Genomic DNA, 24179 nt, shown 5'->3' with positions numbered 1-24179 from the left:
CCCGCGCACGACGGAACTTTTGGTGCAGCCTTAACCTCTCTAGGGTCGGCGGGACGAAATCGTCCCACCTACGTAACAGCCAGTGGAATCCTGTGGCGCGTTATTCAAATACCTTAGAAATGCTATTACTTCAATTTCTCAAACATATGACTATTTTACACCATTTTAAAACAAGACTCTCGTTAATCTAACCACACTGTCCGATTTCAAAAAGGCTTTAGAACGAAAGCAAACATTAGATTGTCAGCAGAGTACCCAGCCAGAAATAATCAGACACCCATTTTTCAAGCTAGCATATGTCACAAAAACCCAGAAGACAGCTAAATGCAGCACTAACCTTTTGATCTTCATCAGATGACACACCTAGGACATTATGTTATACAATGCATGCATGTTTTGTTCAATCAAGTTCATATTTATATCAAAAACCAGCTTTTTACATTAGCATGTGACGTATGTGACGCAAACTTCCTGTGAATTTACAAAAAATTTACTAAATTACTCACGATAAAACGTTCACAAAAAGCATAACAATTATTTTAAGAATTATAGATGCAGAACTCCTCTATGCACTCGATATGTCCGATTTTAAAATAGCTTTTTGGTGAAAGCACATTTTGCAATATTCTCAGTAGATAGCCCGGCATCACAGGGCTAGCTATTTAGACACCCAGCAAGTTTAGCACTGATTTACTATAAGAAAAATGTTATTACCTTTGGTGTTCTTCGTCAGAATGCACTCCCAGGACTTCTACTTCAATAACAAATGTTGGTTTGGTCCCAAATAATCCATAGTTATATCCAAACAGCGGCGTTTTGTTTGTGCGTTCAAGACACTATCCGAAAGGGTAAAGAAGGGTGACGAGCACGGCGCATTTCGTGACAAAGAAATTCTAAATATTCCATTACCGTACTTCGAAGCATGTCAACCGCTGTTTAAAATCAATTTTTACGCCATTTTTCTCGTAAAAAATCTATAATATTCCGACCGGGAATCTGCGTTTAGGTAAAAAGAGGAAAGAAAATAAAGCACGGGGTCGACTCGTGCACGCGCCTAAGCCCATTGTCCTCTGATCGGCCACTTGCCAAAAGCGTAAATGTGTTTCAGCCTGGGGCTGCCTCGATATCATTCAGCTTTTTCCCGGGCTCTGAGAGCCTATGGGAGCTGTAGGAAGTGTCACGTTACAGCAAAGATCCTCAGTCTTCAATAAACAGAGACAAGAAGAACAAGATCTTGTCAGAGAGGGCACTTCCTGTAAGGAATCTTCTCAGGTTTTTGCCTGCCATATGAGTTCTGTTATACACAGACACCATTCAAACAGTTTTAGAAACTTTAGGGTGTTTTCTATCCAAAGCCAATAATTATATGCATATTCTACTTACTGGGCAGGAGTAGTAACCAGATTAAATCGGGTACGTTTTTTTTATCCGGCCGTGTCAATACTGCCCCCTACCCCCAACAGGTTAAGAACGCGCTAACAAGAACAATCTATTGGAACATAAAGGATTAACTTTTTCGAACGAAAATACATTTGTTGTGGACCTGGGATCCCTGGAAGTGCTTTCTGATGAAGATAACCAAAGGTAAGGGATTATTGACAATAGTATACAAGACTAGATTTGATATGCGATAGTTCCTAGATGGCGCTGACCTGTATTGCTAGCCTATTTTCTGAGTATCGCATCCCCTTTTATCGCAAAGTGTGATTACCCAGTAAAGTTATTTTTAAATCTGGCATTACAGGTGCTTTCAAGAGATATTCATCTATAAATCTTAGAATGACAATATTACATTTTAAAAATGTTTTCGAATAGTAATTTAGTAAATTGTAGCGCTGTTTCACCGGATGCATTTGAGGGAAAATAGTTAGTCAACGTTATGCGCCGATGTAAAATGCTGTTTTTATATATAAATATGAACTTTATCGAACAAAAGAATGCATGTATTGTGTAACATGATGTCCTAGGAGTGTCATCTGATGAAGATTGTCAAAGGTTAGTGCTGCATTTAGCTGTTTTTTGGTTATTTGTGATGCATGTGGTTGGTCGGAAAATGGCTATGTGGCTACTTTTACGATATACTCCTCTAACATAATCTAATGTTTTGCTTTTGCTGTAAAGCCTTTTTGAAATCGGACAACGTGGTTAGATTCAGGAGAGGTGTATCTATAAAACGATATAACATAGTCCTATATTTGAAAAAATATATATATGAAATTTCGTTATGCTAATGGCGATAGGATTTTTCGCTGGATGTCCGTCCCGCATACGGGACGAGCCCGTCACGAGGATAACAGACTGGAAGCTTCAAAAGGAGGGTGGTGCTTGGAATCATTGTTCTTCCTCTGTCAACCATGCTTACCTGCAAGGAAACACGAATGGCAGCAGGCAGGTGTGAGTGCATCTGCATGCACAGTGAGGCGAAGACTTTTGGAGGATGGCTGGTGTCAAGAAGGGCAGCAAAGAAGCCACTTCTCTCCAGGAAAAACATCAGAGACAGACTGATATTCTGCAAAAGGTGCAGGGATTGGACTGCTGAGGACTGGGGTAAAGTAATTTTCTCTGAATCCCCTTTCCGATTGTTTGGGGCATCCGGGAAAAAAAGCTTGTCCGGAGAAGACAAGGTGAGCGCTACCATCAGTCCTGTGTCATGCCAACAGTAAAGCATCCTGAGACCATTCATGTGTTGGGTTGCTTCTCAGCCAAGGGAGTGGGCTCACTCACAATTTTGCCTAAGAACACAGACATGATTAAAGAATGGTACCAACACATCCTCCAAGAGCAACTTCTCCTAACCATCCAGGAACAGTTTGGTGACAAACAATGCCTTTTCCAGCATGATGGAGCACCTTGCCATAAGGCAAAAGTGATAACTAAGTGACTCGGAACAAAACATTGATATTTTGGGTCCATGTCCAGGAAACTCCCCAGACCTTAATCCCATTGAGAACTTGTGGCCAATCCTCAAGAGGCGGGTGGACAAACAAAAACCCACAAATTCTGACAAACCCCAAGCATTGATTATGCAGCAGACTTTGTGAAAATTAATATTTGTGTCATTCTCAAAACTTTTGGCCAAAACTGTACATGTAGATATGGTTGAAGTGACTATGCATATATGATAAACAGAGTAGCAGTAGCGTAAAATAAATTCAAGTTCTAGCCAATGAGCTTCATCCCTTCGCCATTTACGTGATAGCTAGCTAACAAGATGCACACACAGCAGAGAGAGCGAGAGAGAGCTACGACGTAGTATGCAATTTCTGGGGACCACTTTGGCTCATGAGCCCTACTTTCAGAACTATTGGCTAAAAAGTATACAAAAGTACCATAGAATCTCTTTAAATAGTCACGCTGTGTGTGAATGATCAATTTATGAACTGGTGGAGACTTGTTAGTTGGATTTGGAACAGCTTCGTGGCTAATTGTCAAATGCTAAGAAAGCCAAAAGGCATTAATATCCATCCAGGGCTTTTAAAAATGTTCCTCCCCTGATGATTTCAGGTGGCGTGTGTTGTGCCAGCAGCCAAAAGGTTAATATGGCCTTTATGACACATTCACTTAAATCTGTATTGGCTGACAAAGGCACATAAAGCATTGAACAGAGGCAGGGACAATCCAAAGGGTCTATAAAACCAGATACAATCATTAAAACATTAGGCAATGTTATTATACCGTAGAACTATAGTGTGGGCTAATGGTACACTCTTTTTAAAAAAGGAGCTATCTATAACCTAAAAGGGCTCTTCAGCTGTCCCATAGGAGAATGCTTTGAATAATTATTTTTGGTTCCAGGCAGAACTATTTTGGGTTCCATATATAGTGAGGGGAAAAAAGTATTTGATCCCCTGCTGATTTTGTATGTTTGCCCACTGACAAAGAAATGATCAGTCTATAATTTTAATGGTAGGTTTATTTGAACAGTGAGAGACAGAATAACAACAAAAAAATCCAGAAAAATGCATGTCAACATTTTTATAAATTGATTGAGACAAAATTGCAATAATCAAGGTGAAAGAAAGTGACACATTCAATACTGCCTTGCACACTCTTGCCTGCATCTAGCTGATCTGGGGTGTAATCATTAGTCAAGAGTTTCTGTTGGACAAATTCCAACAGAAATGTTTTGCAACAGAATCGTTGGAATGCATACACCCCTAATCACACAGTTCAATTTCATAGCAGCCACATACAGCATCATCACTTTCCTCATTGTATAATTCCTTCTCGCATCTAAGTGCTCTCCTCCTCTCACCTTTTCCCTTTGCTTGTGGACTTCAGCGCACAACACTACAGCTGTCTATGACCAAGTTAAAAAAAAAAACTCTCCAAGCCAAACCTTCATACCATAAGCATAAACAGCCTACATCGTTGTCACCATATTAGCTCAAGTCATAGTCAACATGGCTAGAACTAACACAAACCCACAATCCAATCCATGTATACAGTCACGCAGTACAGTGTACAACAAGCAGTTTAGCAGTTATACTGGAAGGCCCCAGTGGTAATAAATTAATAAAATCAAAAGCTTACCTTGAGTTGGAATAGTTGCAGTACTGGATAGCCTTAGTCAGTTAGCTAACATAAAAGCATTCCTCTCTGTTTGAGTCAGGTTGAGTAGGCTAAATTAGCTGCATTAGCTAGCTAAGAATGTGAAAGGTAAAACTAAGAAGAAAAAAATACAACAAAATACAGCTCTCTCTCTCTCCTGCTTCTCCTTAACTTTTGAATAAATGAATTTGTTTGAGTCTTCAACTAATCTCTTTCTCTCTGAGTCAACGGCTCACCACACTTTATGCACTGCAGTGCTAGTGAGCTGTAGCGTATGTTTTCAGTACTAGATTCATTATCTGATCCTTTGATTGGATGGACAACATGTCAGTTCATGCTGCAAGAGCTCTGATAGGTTGGAAGACATCCTCCAGAAGTTGTCATAATTACTATATAAGTCTATGGATGGGGGTGAGAACCATGAGCCTCCTAGGTTTTGTAATGAAGTCAAGGTACTTTTGTCTTTGGCTATGCCGGATTAAGTGATATGACATGCTATCCTATAAAATAATTTATCTGTAATTAATATTACCTGATTAAGCTAATCAGGTAAATGTAATTAACTAGAAAGTCGGGGCACCACAAAATAATGTTTATAGAGCTGTTATCTTCCGAGTAAACTCTTAAATAGAAACCAAACATAAAATGGCGCCGGAAGAAATGTCAGCAGTTTTACGGGCTCCCAACCAATTGTGCTATTATGTGGTTTTTTTTCGCGTTATTTGTAACTTATTTTGTACATAATGTTTCTGCAACCATATCTTAGGCAAAAAAAGAGCTTCTGGATATCAGGACCGCAATCACTCACATCGGATTAGACAAAGATTATTTCTACAACAAAGACGACTCACAAGACATTCTCCAAACACCCCACAGGACCGACATCCCCGTTATTTGCAAGAGGAAGCGACGCAGGTACAGAGGACAAAGAGCCGGATGCCTGGTCAGGACCCGGCGAAAGCGACTGGGAAAGCTGCCATTACCGTCAATACTACTCGCAAACGTGCAATCATTGGACAATAAATTAGACAAGGTACGATCACGAATATCCTACCAACGGGACATCAAAAACGGTAATATCCTATGATTCACGGAATCGTGACTGAATGACGACATGGATATCCAGCTAGCGTGATATACGCTGCTAGATAGAACAGCACACTCCGGTAAGACGAGGGGGGGCGGTCTGTGCATATTTGTAAACAACAGCTGGTGCACGAAATCTAAGGAAGTCTCTAGATTTTGCTCGCCTGAAGTAGAGTATATTGTGATAAATTGCAGGCCACACTACTTGCCTAGAGAGTTTTCAGCTATACTTTTCGTGGCTGTTTATTTACCAAAACAGACAGATGCTGGCACTAAGACCGCACTCAGTCAGCTGTATAAGGAAATAAGCAAACAGGAAACCACTCACCCAGAGGCGGCGCTCCTAGTGGCCGGAGACTTGAATGCAGGGAAACTTAAATCAGTTCTACCAAATTTCTATCAACATGTTAAATGTGCAACCAGAGGAAAAAAAATTCTAGATCACCTGTACTCCACACATAAAGACGCGTACAAAGCTCTCCCTCGCCCTCCATTTGGTAAATCTGACCACAATTATATCCTCCTGATTTCTGCTTACAAGCAAAAATTAAAGCAGGGGAAGGACCAGTGACTCGGTCTATAAAAAAGTGGTCAGATGAAGCAGATGCTAAACTACAAGACTGTTTTGCTATCACAGACTGGAACATGTTCCGGGATTCTTCCGATGGCATTGAGGAGTACACCACATCAGTCACTGGCTTTATCAATTAGTGCATCGAGGACGTCGTCCCCACAGTGACTGTACGTACATACCCCAACCAGAAGCCATGGATTACAGGCAGCATCCGCACTGAACTAAAGGGTAGAGCTGCCGCTTTCAAGGTGTGGGACTCTAACCCGGATGCTTACAAGAAATCCTGCTATGCCCTGCGACGAACCATCAAACAGGCAAAGCATCAATACAGGGCTAAGATTGAATCATACTACACCGGCTCCGACCGCCGTCTTATGTGGCAGGGCTTGCAAACTATTACAGACTACAAAGGGAAGCACAGCTGCGAGCTGCCCAGTGACACGAACCTACCAGACGAGCTAAATCACTTCTATGCTCGCTTCGAGGCAAGCAACACTAAGGCATGCATGAGAGCATCAGCTGTTCTGGACGACTGTGTGATCACGCTCTCCGTAGCCCACATGACTAAGACCTTTAAACAGGTCACAAGGCTGCGGGGCCAGACGGATTACCAGGACGTGTGCTGTGTCTTCACTGACATTTTCAACATGACCCTGAGTCTGCAATACCAACATGTTTCAAGCAGACCGCCATAGTCCCTGTGCCCAAGAACACAAAGGCAACCTGCCTAAATGACTACAGACCCGTAGCACTCGCGTCCGTAGCCATGAAGTGCTTTGAAAGGTTGGTAATGGCTCACATCAACACCATTATCCCAGAAACCCTAGACCCACTCCAATTCGCATACCGCCCAAACAGATCCACAGATGATGCAATCTCTATTGCACTCCACACTGCCCTTTCCCACCTGGACAAAAGGAACACTTATGTGAGAATGCTATTCATTGACTACAGCTCAGCGTTCAACACCATAGTACCCTCAAAGCTCATCACTAAGCTAAGGATCCTGGGACTAAACACCTCCCTCTGCAACTGGATCCTGGACTTCCTGACGAGCCGCCCCCAGGTGGTGAGGGTAGGTAGCAACACATCTGCCACGCTGATCCTCAACACTGGAGCTCCACAGGGGTGCATGCTCAGTCCCCTCCTGTACTCCCTGTTCACCCATGACTGCATGGCCAGGCACGACTCCAACACCATCATTAAGTTTGCAAACGACACAACAGTGGTAGGCCTGATCACAGACAACAACGAGACAGTCTATAGGGAGGAGGTCAGAGAGCTGGCCGAGTGGTGCCAGAATAACAACCTATCCCTCAACGTAGCCAAGACTAAGAAGATGATTGTGGACTACAGGAAAAGGAAGACCAAGCACGCCCCCATTCTCAGTGACGGGGCTGTAGTGGAGCAAGTTGAGAGCTTCAAGATCCTCGGTGTCCACATCAACAACAAACTAGAACGGTCCAAACACACCAAGACATTCATGAAGAGGGCACGACAAAGACTATTCACCCTCAGGAAACTAAAAAGATTTGGCATGGGTCCTGAGATCCTCAAAAGGTTCTACAGCTGTAACATCGAGAGCATCCTGACTGGTTGCATCACTGCCTGGTACGGCAATTGCTCGGCCTCTGATCGCAAGGCACTACAGAGGGTAGTGCGTACGGCCCAGTACATCACTGGGGCTAAGCTTCCTGCCATCCAGGAACTCTACACTAGGCAGTGTCAGAGGAAGGCCCTACATAAGACCCCAGCCACCCCAGTCATAGACTGTTCTCTCTACTACCGCATGGCAAGCGGTACCAGAGTGCCAAGTCTAGGACAAAAAGGCTTCTCAACAGTTTTTACCCCTAAGCCATAAGACTCCTGAACAGGTAATCAAATGGCTACCCGGACTATTTGCATTGTGTGCCCCCCCCCCCCCCCCCCCCTCCCAAACCCTCTCTTTATGCTGCTGCTACTCTCTGTTTATCATATATGCATCGGCACTTTAACTATACATAACCTAGCCCATCGGCACTTTAACTATACATAACCTAGCCAACTATAACCTAGCCCACGTTTAGCGGGCGGAGAGGGTATCACTTCTTTAGTGAATAAGAGTTCAAAGTTCATACCAAGTTGCCATACGTTTAAGCTCATGCTATATTCTGGCTGGTATAGTCGAAATTCATCCTTTCGGCGTGTTGACCGTCATCTTCCCATTGAAATTTGATGCTAATTTCGTTATGTTCTTGTCGTTCAACCAGAGATCACGCTGAGGTTGGCTTAGTTCTGTTGGGGATCTTTGTCCTTTCAACGTGGGGACCGCAAGTCCGCACGTCCTTGGAACAGGAAGTTTAATTTTCATCAACGGGTTTATATAGTGGAGAAAGAAGGTGTTTCATAGTTTACAACCAAAGTCTGTTCACTTGGGCAGGGCCTCTGAGTGAGCAGAGTTTCTCTATGACAAACCGTTCTCTCATTTAAATTAAGAAGCTAAAATTACATTTAATCTTTTCACAAATAGTTTCATATTTAAACATTTAAATTGCACAACAATTCCATGTGAATCTGATAACTACAATGTGTCGACTTTCCAAGATACAGTTTATGTCATCCTGTCATTAGTAATAATGTCTCAGATGCCTACTGATCTGACACCATATTCATTAAGTACCAACGCATATTTTCAACTGGTTGGATTACTGAAATAGGGTTCCGTTTCCCACCTTTTTATGTTCCCAGACTCTCAAAGGGATTTTCAATAGTCACATCGGTAGAGTAGAGAGGAAAAAGGGGAAAGGTGTTTATGGGGGTCATAAACCTCCCCCAACAGGCCAATGTCATGACAGTACCGACGGAAAATGGCTGTCTCCAGCTACACTATGGTCTTACCCTAGAGAGTTGCTGTTGAGGCTACAGTGTTATTTGGTGACGTGAAAATATTTAGTATTGTTTTATCTAAAAAGGATACGTTTTTTTATGTTTCACTATTTTTATGAAATTTACTGAGTAGGATGGTCCTTCCCTTTCTCCTCTAAGGAGCCTCCACTGGTATATGTTGAAACCAGTGCCAGGGGAAAGACACAAAGAGGGGATGAGAGCGGCTCTGCATATGGCCCAGCGTCCTAGAGGATGGTCCTCCCCTTGCTCCTCTGAGGAGCCTCCACTGGTATATGTTGAACCCAGTGCCAGGGGAAAGACACAAAGAGGGGTTGAGAACGGCTCTGCATATGGCCCAGTGTCCTAGAGGGATCATGTTACCACCTGCCCCTTGCCCACCTGCTCCCATTCAGAGCCAACCAAACCCTGTCCCCATGCTGGGCGCACTTCCTTACTAATACACTTAGTGACACACACACACACACAGTACGTCATTGTGTTTGGCACACAAACCAACATTTAAATCATTATGGGCACTGATGCGTGTCTCACACACACAGTGTGATCACATTTGTTCTGTCCCAAGAGATATGCATCAGGGTCCAACCAACAGCCGCTCCCTGCTGCCTTTTTTCTCCCCCTCAGACCAAGGCAGTTTATTGTGCACTCTACACTAGGATGGTTGCTGAAGTGAGTCTTCATCCCCGCATCAAAAGCTCCAACTTTAATGTTTCACTTGAAAGTTGGGGATCGCCCGTCCTCCTGTCCTCCCCTGGGTGACAGTAGTTTAGAGCAGTGAAGACTAAATTACTCTTTATAGGCCATGTCAGAGGGCATAATCCTGTCATAGTGATGCAAGTCCACACTGCAGACAAAAATCCACTATTTCACAAACATTCAGTATGTTCACACTGTATTTTGAAGTAGACTACAACTGGCAAGGCAGAGGAAATAGGTTTAAAAAAATGGGAGTCAGGCTCATTTCAAATTACAGCAGAAAAGAGAGCCCATTACAAATGTGTGCTGAGAGTATTGGGGCCAGAGAACTGAAAGCCCATGGGTCAGTGTTCTGAGGCAACATTCTTGCCCTTTACAGTGTATGTTAATGGAGCTGGGAGAGCAGCCTCACTGTCACTGCACTGCAGAACCTACTGTCCACCACAAAGCTGAAACTATGCTTCCTTACTCCCACGTGGATGACAAAGCTCACCTCCGAGGCCCTTCAGTCTATTGTAGTAGTCTGAATCTAAAAATATTTCCTTTGTTTTCCTTACAGTCGAGAGGCACGGATAGAATGAATCATCTCTGGGTACTGTAGATGCTGCTCAGTGCAGAGCAGCGAGAGGCTCAAGTAACACACAGGGAACAGGCAGTTGAGGCAGATGGAGGTGGCTCCCTGTGACAGGGGTCAGGGAGGTAGGACATGGTGGTGAGATGACTGAAGTGTGAATCCTGCCTGCCGTTAATGGAGGCATCCATCCATCCACCCCATCCATCCATCCATCCATCCCCATCCATCCACTCCATCCCCATCAGCTCCTCATCTGATCAACATCTCTCCTCCAGTTTCACTTTCAATAATTGTCCATTAGTATATGCTCAAATACCCATCTTAACTGACTTGCCTAGTTAAATAAAAGTATAATACATTTTAAAAAATCACAAAATAATCTATTATAAATTACCACTGTTTTGGTTATATGGGAACTTCCATTGCAGTACTGTACAGTAGAAACCATAGACACCATATGCTTTCTCTAACCTTACTTTTTCAGATTATTGAAGGAGACTTAACATTTTGTCCCCCTGGATGCTCTGTGCTGATCTGTTTGAGCAGTGGGTTATAAAAGAGGGCCCATTCACTGCCTCACCTCTCACTTATGAGCTTCTGAAAACCTGGAGACCCACAGACACAGGATAGACGTGTCAGTACACACTGTACTGGAGAGGTAGGCAGACTTTTAGTACACTGGCTCCACTGCACTTAGAAAGACACCTGGGGAGAGCAAACATCGGACGGATGCCACAGTGGTGAGTGATGGGTCTAACGTTGAGCAGAGAGCAGAAAGTAGGGTTGAAAAAAGGATAGGTGGCTAGAATGAAGGGATCAACAAACTATTATTTCAATGTATGTAATGCTATTGCAATTCAACTGAATCAGTTATCTGTAATAAGTGTGAAATATACTACATTTCAGACAACAACAGGTGGAGGCTCTCGGTATTAAAGTACAGATGGTAAAGTAGCTTGCTGTTCTAACTATTATTCATCATCTGCAACTGTTCTTACTCCACTCACACAAAGCATGTACATTATTTATTTCTACTGACTGCACTAAGAAAAACAAACCACTCCGTTTTCCTGTTTCCCCCCCCCCCCCCCTACGATTCCAAGAGATGTACGTGAGAGCAAGGAGCTCCTAAATTTAGCCCCATACAGCAATCACATACATCCTCATTTTCCTCCAACCCAGTGACGCTGCTCTTCGCATTCATCTGGAACTCTACACAGTACTATGATGCCATTGAAGGACTTTGTAACCAAGGCAACAAACAACAGGCACATAGAACGGTCAGATTAACTGATGAAGTGTGAAGTGGAAGCATTTTTTTATTTTCATTTAAGCCGGTATGGCTTATTGGTTTTAACTGTGACTATTCACTCCAAAGTAGACACAGTTCTTGCTGCCTGCAGCTCTCATTTTGTCAGCATGGTATCAACATGTGAAGTGTAAAAGCACTATGTACAGTACATTTTCTTTCAGCTGCATGTTTTTGTATCAGTGCAAATGGAGGGAAAGAAGTAAGAGGATTTCTCCTCAGACTATTGAGATGAACCCCAGGTATCGAAAATGTCCCAATACATCATCATAAGGCTAATACGAGAGGAACATTAACCCCTCACTCTGGGGTCTGCTCGCAGCACGTCACTGCCTCCTGTCAGAGAAGTGACAAACATCCTGAGCAGAGCAGATCTATCTCGCTCTCCATCGATTGGTCCAATGTTGACACGTAAATGTAGCGTGTCTGCAGGGCCTGTCATGCTACTTTAATGACAATTGATTTTTGCAATCCTTTACCTGGAAGACTTGCAGTCGGAGCGTAAAGAAATGCCTCATCATTGGTTGGATGGAGTCAAAATTAAATGGCTCCATTTGTTGACAGGTTTTCCCTCAAAAAACCTGATAAAGAGTGACAATATGCAAACATATTTATGTGATATCTCCTGGACAACCAGAGGATGTTCCCCTCAGATAAGAAGCAAACGTTCGTCATGCCATAAAAATTACATCAATGCTCTACTGTGGTGGATTGGGAAATAACTATATATTTTTTTTCCAAAAATGGAATTTCAAATGACATCAAGATTAATCGGAATCTACGGCAGAAGACCGAACCACACTGAGGCTCAGAATTGATTTGAAAAATGTAATCTTCAAATTACCTTCCTTTGCCTATTATCATGGAAAACTGTCACTCCTCTCGACTGCAGGAAGCCAACAAACATCACCAGTAGGTTTCTCAGAATCAATAATAATTCCATCCATTCATCATCCTGTTTATCTTTTCAGCCCCATAAATTCACACTACTGCTTTGAATGAGAACATTACATTCACAAGCTGAGCAGCAATAACTTTAAAATGGAGGCAGTACTGTCGACATGGGGCCCATTATTTCTGATGCACAGTGGAGAGGAGAGGATGAAGAAGGCAGTAACGTCACTGCTCCTCTTTGCATAAGCAACTCAGTGGAAGATGAACATGTCTATAGTGGCAGCATGAATCAATTCTGAGGTGAAATATTTATCAATTTCCATTTAGAATTCCCCTTTAAATTAGCTATTTGTGAATGCTAGCTGGGGTGACTTTTTGAAGCAACATTGCGCCACAAGTAACTCTTTCAGTAAAAAGGAGCTCTGAGGGAAGAAAAAGTCTGGTACTGCATCTTCCAATTCACTCATCTGCTCTCTTCATCTGTCCTCTATCCAATTGATGGAATCAATCTCTCTATAAAACAGAGGGATACCACCTCACTCCCTTTCACAAGGAGAATAAGTATTGGAGCTGAGAAAAGTGATTGCCATATTGTGACAGCGGTGATGTATCATCCTAGCTTTTCACCACATCTGTCTGAATCCATCCACAGCTTCTCTCCACCTGATAATACACATGGTGAACTGTGACCAAGGTGAACTGTGACCATGGTGAACTGTGACCATGGTGAACTGTGACCATGGTGAACTGTGACTGTGTGCCTCAGCCTAGATCTGCTTGGCCTTGAGTTGACTGATGCACTAACGCTGACAGACTTCAGTATCAGATAGCAGGATGTAGAGACAGAAAGAAAGGAAGGAAGTTACTGTTACATGCACCAGTGGAAAAGAGCATAGAAAAGGCATCAATGATGCAACACAGTAGCTGAGGACACTCTGTTCAGCCAACACTGCTCTAAACAACCAATACATTGAAATGGGAGTTCCATTGGTACTGAGCCCCAAAAGCTGTACAGTACTAGTAGTACTATAGTAATAGTATATTAAAATATATTTTATCAATGTAAACGAAGTCATTAAACACCCCTGGAATTGAAATAGTAATGACATAATAAAGGTCAAATTTCAGCTTTCCATTTCCCATTTCACTGTCTCTATACAGATGCAGCCTGGATGACAGCATACATCATGATGCTGTATGTGCTGTATGTGACCACTTACAGCCAGTGACATTTACTGATTAACTGGCAGACCGAGATTATATTTGTCATTATGTTCACTGAAGGCACTTCAAACCTAAAGCTCGCCACATGATCATCTAGGGCAGATCTCATCAGGGGCGGACTGGGACCAGAAATCAGCCCTGGCATTTCTAACACACCCTTTTTTCCCATGTGGCCCGAACACCGGACCATTTTTTTCTTCAAGGCCCCCACACTGGCCCATGTTTGTCCTCGAAGCCCCCACACCGGACATCCATCATCTCCAACTTCCTTATTGGGGGTTAAGGGTTAAGAAGGAAACAAGGCAAATATGTTGCTGCTCCCAACAGCCTATCTATTCAAATCAACGGAAGATAGGAGGACAAAGTAGCACCAATGATGAGAGTAATGGAACGTGACCCATCTCTAGGAGGCAGTTACACATTCAACAGCGGAAAGATTCTATTTGTTGTCAGGGCAGCCGATATATTTTTTTTATTTATTTATTTCACCTTTATTTAACCAGGTAGGCCAGTTGAGAACAAGTTCTCATTTACAACTGCGACCTGGCCAAGATAAAGCAAAGCAGTGTGACAAGTTACACATAAACAAACGTACAGTCAATAACACAATAGAAAAATCTATGTACAGTGTGTGCAAATGTAGAAGATTAGGGAGGTAAGGCAATAAATAGGCCATAGAGGCTAAATAATTCAAATTTAGCATTAATACTGGAGTGACAGATGTGCAGATGATGTGCAAGTAGAGATACAGGGGTGCAAAAGAGCAAAAAGATAAATAACAATAAGGGGATGAGGTAGTTGGGTGTGCTATTTACAGATTGACTGTGTCCAGGTACAGCTGCTCTGACAGCTGATGCTTAAAGTTAAAGAGGGAGATATAAGTCTCCAGCTTCAGTGATTTTTGCAATTCATTCCAGTCATTGGCAGCAGAGAACTGGAAGTAAAGGCGGCCAAAAGAAGTGTTGGCTTTGGGGATGACCAGTGAAATATACCTGCTGGAGCGCGTGCTACTGGTGGGTGATGCTATGGTGACCAGTGAGCTGAGATAAGGCGGGGCTTTACCTAGCAAAGATGGCCTGAAGCCAGTGGGTTTGGCGATGAATATGTAGCGAGAGCCAGCCAACGAGAGCATACAGGTCGCAGTGGTGGATAGTATATGGGGCTTTGATGACAAAACGGGTGGCACTGTGATAGACTGCATCCAATTTGCTGAGTAAAGTGTTGGAGGCTATTTTGTAAATTACATCGCCGAAGTCAAGGATCGGTAGGATAGTCAGTTTTACAAGGGTATGTTTGGCAGCTTGAGTGAAGGTGGCTTTGTTGCGAAATAGGAAGCTGATTCTAGATTTAATTTTGGATTGGAGATGCTTAATGTGAGTCTGGAAGGAGAGTTTACAGTCTAACCAGACACCTAGGTATTTGTAGTTGTGCACATATAGTGATGCTGGTTGGGCGGCCGGGTGCGGTCAGGAATCGGTTGAAGAGCATGCATTTGGTTTTACTAGCATTTAAAAGCAGTTGGAGGCCACAGAAGGAGTGTTGTATGGCATTGAAGCTCGTTTGGAGGTTTGTAAGCACAGTGTCCAAAAAAGAGCCAGATGTATACAGAATGGTGTCGTCTGCATAAAGGTGGATCAGAGAATCACCAGCAGCAGGAACGACATCATTGATATATACAGAGAAAAGAGTCGGCCAGAGAATTGAACCCTGTGGCATCCCCATAGACTGCCAGAGGTCTGGACAACAGGCCCTCCGATTTGACACACTGAACTCTATCTGAGAAGTAGTTGGTGAACCAGGCGAGGCAGTCATTTGAGAAACCAAGGCTATTGAGTCTGCCGATAAGAATGTGGTGATTGACAGAGTCGAAAGCCTTGGCCAAGTCGATGAAGACGGCTGCACAGTACTGTCTTTTATCGATGGTGGTTATGATATTGTTTAGGACCATGAGTGTGGCTGAGGTGAACCCATGACGAGCTCGGAAACCAGATTGCATAGTGGAGAAGGTACCGTGGGATTCAAAATGGTTGGTGATCTGTTTGTTAACTTGGCTTTCGAAGATTTTAGAAAGGCAGGGCAGGATGGATATAGGTCTATAACAGTTTGGGTCTAGAGCAGGGGTCGGCAACCCAAAATGTTGAAAGAGCCATATTGGACCAAAAAAACAAAAAACAAATCTGTCTGGAGCCGCAGAAAATTAAAAGCCTTATATAAGCCTTATAATGAAGGCAACACATGCTGTAAGTGTCTATATTGGCTATGTTAGCCTACTATCAAAATGATAAGTAGGCTACAAATACATAATGAGCGTTCATGATTAAATGTTTATTTTGCCTGCAGCGCATCCTGGAGAGAATGACGCACCACGTGACTACTCTGCTGTACGATGGTGCTTTAAGTTTAACTTCCATTATAATATTAATGTATTAGGTTTCGTTGCATTGATGAAATTATAGAAATACAATACAGAAATCAGATTTTTGATGTCATTTTTATTTTAGGATTCGAAAAAACAACAACAAAATGTGCAACGTGCATAATAGGCCTCCTGTAATTTCAGACCTCCCCATGGAAATAAAATGCTTTTCAATCCTCAATAATACCATACAATCCTCTTCTCTTTTCCCCATTATCTGGGCAACAGACAGAGTGCAATAAAACAGCAGCCTTTTGAAAAGGTAAAGTATATCAAATTTAAATAATACAGTTTAAGTTCGATTTCTGTGCATTATCCTCTTCTCTTTAGTTTTCTGCAAATGTGCAAGGGTAAAATGCAGCAGCACCCTCTTCTCTTTTGACACGCACAATACAATGCAGCCATCCTCGGACCTGAGCAACAAAACACAATAATATCCCTATGTGTCATTCCAAATATATACTGACAAAAATCAGAAATCACTTTATAAAAACAGCCACTTTGTTACTAAATATGCGCCTATGACAGGATTGTGTTCTTACCCGTTTAATGTGACTTCTGTTTTCGGACATCACTGGACAGCTTCTCAACATCGGGCATGTAAGATGTAACTTTAATCTTCACGCAGGACTGCAAGCTCTCATCTGTGAGGCGGGTGCGGTATTTGGATTTTATGTAGTTCATGTTTGAGAATATCTGCTCGCACAGGTATGTTGATCCAAAGATGGATAATACTCCAAATGCATATTTCTTCATGTTCCTATAACTGTCAGGAAGAATGGAAATGTCTTTCCACGTTACTCTTTTTGTTATTTGACAACTTCTCATTACAAAGCAAACATGCAGGCAATCCTTCCGCATTGGCAATGAAAGCAAATGATTCGGTCCAAGAACTGTGGAATCCTCTGTTCTCCTCAGCTATCTTTCTCTTTTTCCTTTTGGGATCCATGGCCCATGACACACCCGCCGGTTTGTTTGCAACAGCCACCTGTCTGGCGCTACGCCGAGCTGAAAGAAACGTGTCGCAGGCTATGACGTAAATCTTCGTTGACAGAAATGTTGAAATTAAATATTTATTATACACATTTTTACAGCATTGGATAATAAATTATATTAAAACAAAAAATATATTCACACCATCTTTTTCATTTTCATATTTTTGAAAAAGCTCCAGGGAGCCACTAGGGCGGCGCGGGTTGCCGACCCCCGGTCTAGAGGTGAAGAGGTGAAGAGGGGATGACCGTGGCAGCTTTCCAATCTTTGGGGATCTCAGATGATATGAAAGAGAAGTTGAACAGTCTAGTAATAGGGGTTGCAACAATTTCGGCGGATAATTTTAGAAAGAGAGGGTCCAGATTGTCTAGCCCAGCTGATTTGATATCGCGCTGTGCAGACTGGCAGGTATTGACCGAGCTGAGGCTGGCTGGTGTCCAAGTTAACGGTGAAGACTGCTAGCAGTGGCTAACTGACTACTAGCTAGTAGCTAGTTAGCTGGCTAACTGCTGATGGGTGTACCGGTTCTAAAGTATAAAAATAGCAGATTACCTTTGGTCAGTCAATAAGAGCAATGAAATGCAATGCATTATAATGGGGGCCATTAACTAATACTATTATACATCAACTTAGACATGGAGAGATGGATAACATTAAAGGGGAAAACAGAGTAAGAGACTATTTTACGTCTTCTATTACTATGGCAGAGGAAAAACAGTGTCGTTGTTATGCTTAGCTGTCACATATAGGAAAAAATATAAGACACGTTTGCTATAATAGAATAGAAAATATGTATAAAATGAGATTGAGGCTAATGACTTATGCAAAGTCAATATAACATTGTCAGACTGGAGAAGTTTAATATCTTTGATTCTACACATCAAAGGAAGAAACTATTCTCTCAATTCAAATATTGTTAGTGTGAACGAACTACAGTCTTATCTTATTATTCAAGTAGATCTAATACTTTCAAACTCTTGGGATGTTATCACTGCCTTCAATCATTAAACACTCTCATCTGTGGAAATATGAACCTTTCTCTCCACCCAAAAGCCTGCTATTCTCATTCTCACAACAGTCCCATCACTGACACTTCAATCTAATGAAAGAACACAGTGAAAAGTTTCACTGTACTCTAATGCAGTTGCCCTTGCCTCCCCACACTGACAATGTCTAAGCCAGAGCTCTCCAACCCTGTTCCTGGAGAGCTACCGTAATCTAGTTTAGCTGATTCTAATAATTAGCTGGTTGATAAACTGAATCAGGTTAGTTACAACCGGGGTTGGAGGAGAAACCTACAGGAGGGTAGCTCTCCAGGAACAGGGTTGGAGAGCCCTGGTCTAAGCTGTGTGTCAAGACATTTAATTAACCTTCAGTAGAGTGGAGGAGTGAATGGCCTTGCTAAAATCAGACAGGTAGTCAGGAAGCAACTCCATCCATTTGGGATTAAAACAAATCAGAGATGCTGTCAACCACAAACACCTCTGGAGGTGAGAGAACAATGTACAACGACATGACCAGTGGTGTAGTGCTATATTTTTTAGGTGAATGAGCTCAATATATTTTTTCAAAGTTTGTAACGACAGATGTAGCCATATCATTGTAGAAAATACAATTGCAATGTCTGCCTATGCCCACACACAGTAAAAAAAAAAGTCATATCCTCAAACACCAAGTTAGGCATAGGTTACCTAATTTCAAAATAGGCCATTACTGTCAATCGTGAATTATTATTCTTCACGTTTTACCTGTGAGCAAATTAGAGCAGATGGTGTTAACAAACTATTAGCCTTTATTGTATTTTGTTTCAATCAAAGCATATATTGTCACGTCCTGACCAGTAAAGAGGTCATTTTGTTATTGTAGTATGGTCAGGACGTGGCAGGGGTGTGTTTGTTTTGTGTTGTTGGGATTTCTGGGTACTGTTCTATGTCATGTTTGTATTTCTAGTTCTATTTCTATGTTCAGGGTTTTGGTTTGGCCTTCAATTGGAGGCAGCTGTTCTTCGTTGCCTCTAATTGGAGGCCATATTTAAGTAGGGGTTTTCAGCTTGTGTCTTGTGGGTGGTTGTCTCCGTGTATAGTCAGTGTACCTTACAGGACTGTTTTTGTCGTTGTTTTGTTTGGGTTTTGTTTCCTCTTAATAAATAAGAAGATGAGCATTCACATACCCGCTGTATTTTGGTCCACTCAATACGACGATTGTGACATATATCCTGCCTAGTGGCACGCTCTGTTGAGTTTTGCGCATGAGAAAAACAATCCTAACCATCCTAAAATCTCATTAGAAATGTAGTTTTTGGTGTAACAGTAACATTATAGGCCTACAATGCTATGTTATTATATTCGGTTCTGTAAAATGCAAATTAATAATTCTGTTATCTTGCGAGACATTGATTCAGCTTTGATCTAACTTTACTAAACAAGCACCATTGTGAGAAGTAATAATCTTATTTTTCTCTCCAATTTCATGGTATCCAATTGGTAGTTACAGTCTTGTCCCATCGCTGCAACTCCCGTACGGACTCGGGAGAGGCGAAGGTCGAGAGCCATGTGTCCTCAAACACGACCCAGCCAAGCCGCACTACTTCTTGACACAATGCCCACTTAACCCGGAAGCCAGCCGCACCAATGTGTCGGAGGAAACACCATACACCTGGCAACCCTGTCAGCGTGCATGCGCCCGGCCCGCTACAGGAGTCGCTAGAGCACAATGGGACAAGGACATCCCTGCCGGCTAAACCCTCCCCTAACCTGTACGACGCTGGTCCAATTGTGCGCCGCCCCATGGGTCTCCCGGTCGTGGCCAGTTGCGACAGAGCCTGGACTCAAACCAGGATCTCTAGTGGCACAGCGAGCACTGTGATGTAGTGCCTTAGACCATTGCGCCACTCGGGAGGCAAAGTAATAATCTTCTATTTGTAATAATAATAATAATAAGTGATGAGTAAGACTATTAGGCGTAGGCAACAGATCTTGATGATATGTCATTTTAAGCATTTGGAGTGCCCTTTGTGGTGCTGAAAGGACAGCTCCAGGATCGTTCAATGATGTCAAATAAGTTTTGTGGTGCTGAAGGATAGCTGTCATTCGACCAGTTCAGGAACAAACAATAATTTGCAGTTGGCTTATAGCCTAATAGTCTTACTGGTAAAACTATTTGTAGGCTATAGCTTAATGTAAATACAAATACATATAGCATAATATCATTGCACTGTTTGCGAGAAGAGTTTTATTGTGAGTAGGCATTTCATTGTATTTTGTAGCTTACATGCTATATCATAAATAAACTTGATTTGATTCGCTTCAACACATTGTTACAATTGTGTTTCGTGTAGGCTTACCCTGGCGTGACGTTTTGATAACCATGTAATGTCTCGCGGACAAGGTGACTTTTATCAATATATTCTGCTCTATTTACTCTCAGATTCGAAAATGCTAATTAGCATCAAAGTAGACATTGAATTTTGTCTCTTGTATAATCAATTTTGTACATTAGTTTATACTGCATTAAGCGTACATTTTAGTTAACTGTAATTTTGTTAGTTAAGTTCACCCCCTCCATCTTGTGCCGATATCAGATTGTCAGTTGGATAGGCTTTCGGCAAGTTTTTTTGTATGATTACTCTGATGTCCAAATTATTTCAAATCAACATTTCCTGATAAGATGTTGCATGTATTTGAAAATGTCTACATTGGTCAGTCCAAAAATTTATCAGTCCAAAATCGCTTATCAATTCTGTCAAGGAAATAATTTTATATATTTCCTATTACCAAGTCATTTCCAGTTTCTATGCCTTTTGTTTTCCATGTGGGACAATTTATCTTTGAATTCTGAAAAGCTGTTGTCACGTCCTGACCAGCAGATGGAGCTGTTGTAGTAGTTTTGGGGTCAGGACGTGGCAGTCTTGTGTGTGTGTGATTGTTCTGTGTTGGTCTTGTGACTCCTGATCAGGAACAGCTGGGGATCGTTGTTCCTGATTGGGAGTCATATATGTAGGAGTATGTTTGTCACTTGGTTTTGTGGGTAGTTGTTTTTGCACTGCGTTGGTGAGCCTGCAAAACTGTTTAGTGTTGTGGGTATCATTTATTGTTTTGTCAAGTGGATGCGTTACTCTTTTTTTGTTCATTAAAATATGAGTATCCACAACTCCGCTGCATTTTGGTCTTCCCTGCAACACAACGAAGGATTTTGTGACAGCTGTCCAAGGATTGTTCTATAGGGGTGTGTTTTTTGGGAGAATAGAAAAGGTCATCAACAGATATTATGGATAAATGTACGTCTTGTTTTTTATCGTATTGTATTATACTGAAATATGTTCTTGTATTTGTCAGTGTCTATTTTTAATAACCCCTGTTTGAATAATATGTATCAACACTGGTCAGACTTTTGCCATTCTCTTGCTTATGAGTTTTGTTATTTTATTGTTGCAATTTATAAAATGTACGGGTCTATAATCTGGTTTTAATATAAGTGAAATAATAGTTTGACACATGGAACGCGGAAGCACTGACTTGAGTGACGTATGTTGTCATTTGAGTAAATAGGGTTGCTACTTGGTTACAGAATGTAATAAAAAAGTACATGGGAAAGCCATCCATACCTGGTGATTTTCTCTACGCAAATGTTTTTAACGGTGTCTAGTATTTATTTTTGGGTGATTTCTATTTTTAGTCTTTTTTTTTTTTTTTTTTTGTCTGCCAATAGTTGCTTAAGGGTTATCGAGTCTAAGAAGGCTGTAGGATTAGTCCAACTATTATTTAATTCTGATTTTATATAGATTTTCATAAAAGCTTTTAAAATAGTTATTAATAGCGTTGTTGTTTCTAATTAAAGCATTTGTATCCTTATCTTTTAAAACTATAACTGGTTCGGGGCCTCCCGAGGGACGCAGCAGTCTAAGGCACTGCATCGCAGTGCTTGAGGCGTCACTACAGACCCGGGTTTGATCCCAGGCTGTGTCACAACCGGCCGTGACCGGGTGTCCCATAGGGTAGCGCACAATTGGCCCAGCGTCGTCCGGGTTAGGGGAGGGTTTGGCTGGGGGGGCTTTACTTGGCTCATTGCACTCTAGTGACTCCCTGTGTCGGGCCGGGTGCCTGTAGGCTGATTTCGGTCATCAGTTGAACAGTGTTTCCTCCGACACATTGGTGCAGCTGACTTCCGGGTTAAGTGGGCGGATGTTAAGGAGCGCGGTTTGGTGGGTCATGTTTCTGAGGGCGCATGGCTCGACCTTCGCCTCTCCCGAGCCCGTTGGGGAGTTGTAGCGATGAGACAAGATCGTAATTGGGGAGAAAAAGGGGATAATTTTTTTTTTAAAGAAGTATACCTGGTTTGGCATGTATTCGTTTTGTGAAGGCTGCGAGGTGTTTACCAGGTTTATTTGCCATTAAATACTACGCTTAATTTGAGTTTAACCTGTAGTTGTTGGCTCTCTTCAAAAGTAAAATATCATATTCCTGCTTATGTTCAGAAATTGTATTTTCTTCTTTACCTCCTTTACCATTTTAGTTTTGCCCTAGCACTACACAGCTGATTAAAATAATAGCTTGATGAGGTGGTTATTTGAATCCGCTATGTAGTGCTAGGGCAAAAACCAAAACGTGCACCCAGGGAGGGCCCCAGGACCGAGTTTGGGAAATTCTGCTCTATGACATTTAAAATGGTAAAGGTTGTTATTTTTTCATTTATGTATTTAATGCATTTTGGCTATTGAAGATGTGCTCCATATTCTGTCACTAAGTGTATTTTTTGTTAGTGTAATTACGCATGATACGGGAGACTGATCTGATATCACTATATCACAAAACAAAATTTACCCAGTATATTGTTAGTGCATTTTTGGAAATACAAATTCTTGCATACCTTTCCTTACATTGAGAAAAAAAGGAGTAGCCTTTTCTAGTTAGGAAAAGTAATCTCCAGGTGTCCTGTAAAATATTTGTAGAGATGACACTTTTCAGCCTCTTCGGAGGCTCCTTGAATGTGCCTTTTTTATTGTTATGTCTGTCTAACTTACCAAATGCGTGATTTAGGGGTGGGGGGGGGGTAATACAACAGTGGAGGCTCCTCAGAGGAGGAAGGGGAGGACCATCCTCCCCAGTGAAATTCCATAAAAATAAAAATAGTGAAACACTAAAACTATACAAAATATATTCATATGTCACAAAATAATTGATTTAAACACATGGTTTTGCAATGAAGGTCTATAGTAACTTCAACAGCACTCTCTGGGGTAGCACCATGGTGTAGCCGGGGGACAGCTAGCTTCAGTTTTCCTCTGGGTATATTGACTTCAATACAAAACCTAGGAGTCTCGTAGGCCTCATCCCCTTCCATAGACCTACATGGTAATTATGACCACTCCAGAGGACGACCTCCAACCAATCAAAGCTTTTGCAGTAGGAACTGACATGCTGTCCATCCAATCATAGGATTAGGATCAGAGAATAAACCTAATGTGTTGTATTGGGGTTGTGCCGCAGAGCATTATTGGGGGGGTTCTATGTGTTGAGAAACTTGCTGAAACTATTGGATATAGATTGAAAAGTGGTAGTTGAGCAGTTTTGGGATATTATTCAATTCAAATGAGTTTCTTCAAAATACAGGAGATGGAGGAATATTATAAATTGTTTTCCTGGTTTTAGAACTGTATTTTTGTGTCCAGTTAGTGCAATTTATTTCAATTTGCCTTGCTAACTTAAAATCAATTCAAATTGTATTTGTCACATGCGCCGAATACAACTGGTATAGACCTTACAGTGAAAAGCTTACTGAAAGGCCCTTAACCTGTTGGGGCTCGGGGGCAGTATTGAGAAATTTTGAAAAAAATATGTGCCCATTTTTAACTGCCTCCTACACCAACTCAGAAGCTAGGATATGCATATTATTAACACATTCGGATAGAAAACACTCTGAATTTTCTAAAACAGTTTGAATGGTGTCTGTAAGTATAACAAAACTCATATTGCAGGCA

At 41.8% G+C, this 24179-nt stretch overlaps 1 protein-coding gene and 1 long non-coding RNA gene across 2 annotated transcripts in view; both read right to left on the bottom strand.

The window, feature by feature from the left end:
* The window catches only part of LOC106565755 (caM kinase-like vesicle-associated protein), a 103812-nt gene that overhangs the window by 58806 nt on the left and 20827 nt on the right, over positions 1-24179 (bottom strand). The window lies entirely within an intron of this gene.
* LOC145859338 (uncharacterized) lies at positions 16267-18229 on the bottom strand. Its single transcript, XR_014379540.1, has 2 exons — positions 16753-18229; positions 16267-16623 (listed from the first exon to the last, which is right to left on the bottom strand). It is a non-coding gene; the product is annotated as an uncharacterized LOC145859338 (long non-coding RNA).

The sequence above is a fragment of the Salmo salar genome, chromosome 12, assembly GCF_965601325.2.
Source record: "Salmo salar chromosome 12, fSalSal1, whole genome shotgun sequence".
In the NCBI taxonomy this organism is placed as follows: Eukaryota; Metazoa; Chordata; class Actinopteri; order Salmoniformes; family Salmonidae; genus Salmo; species Salmo salar.
The sequence above is the reverse complement of the archived record's forward strand: the minus strand, read 5'-3'. Positions and strand labels throughout refer to the sequence as shown.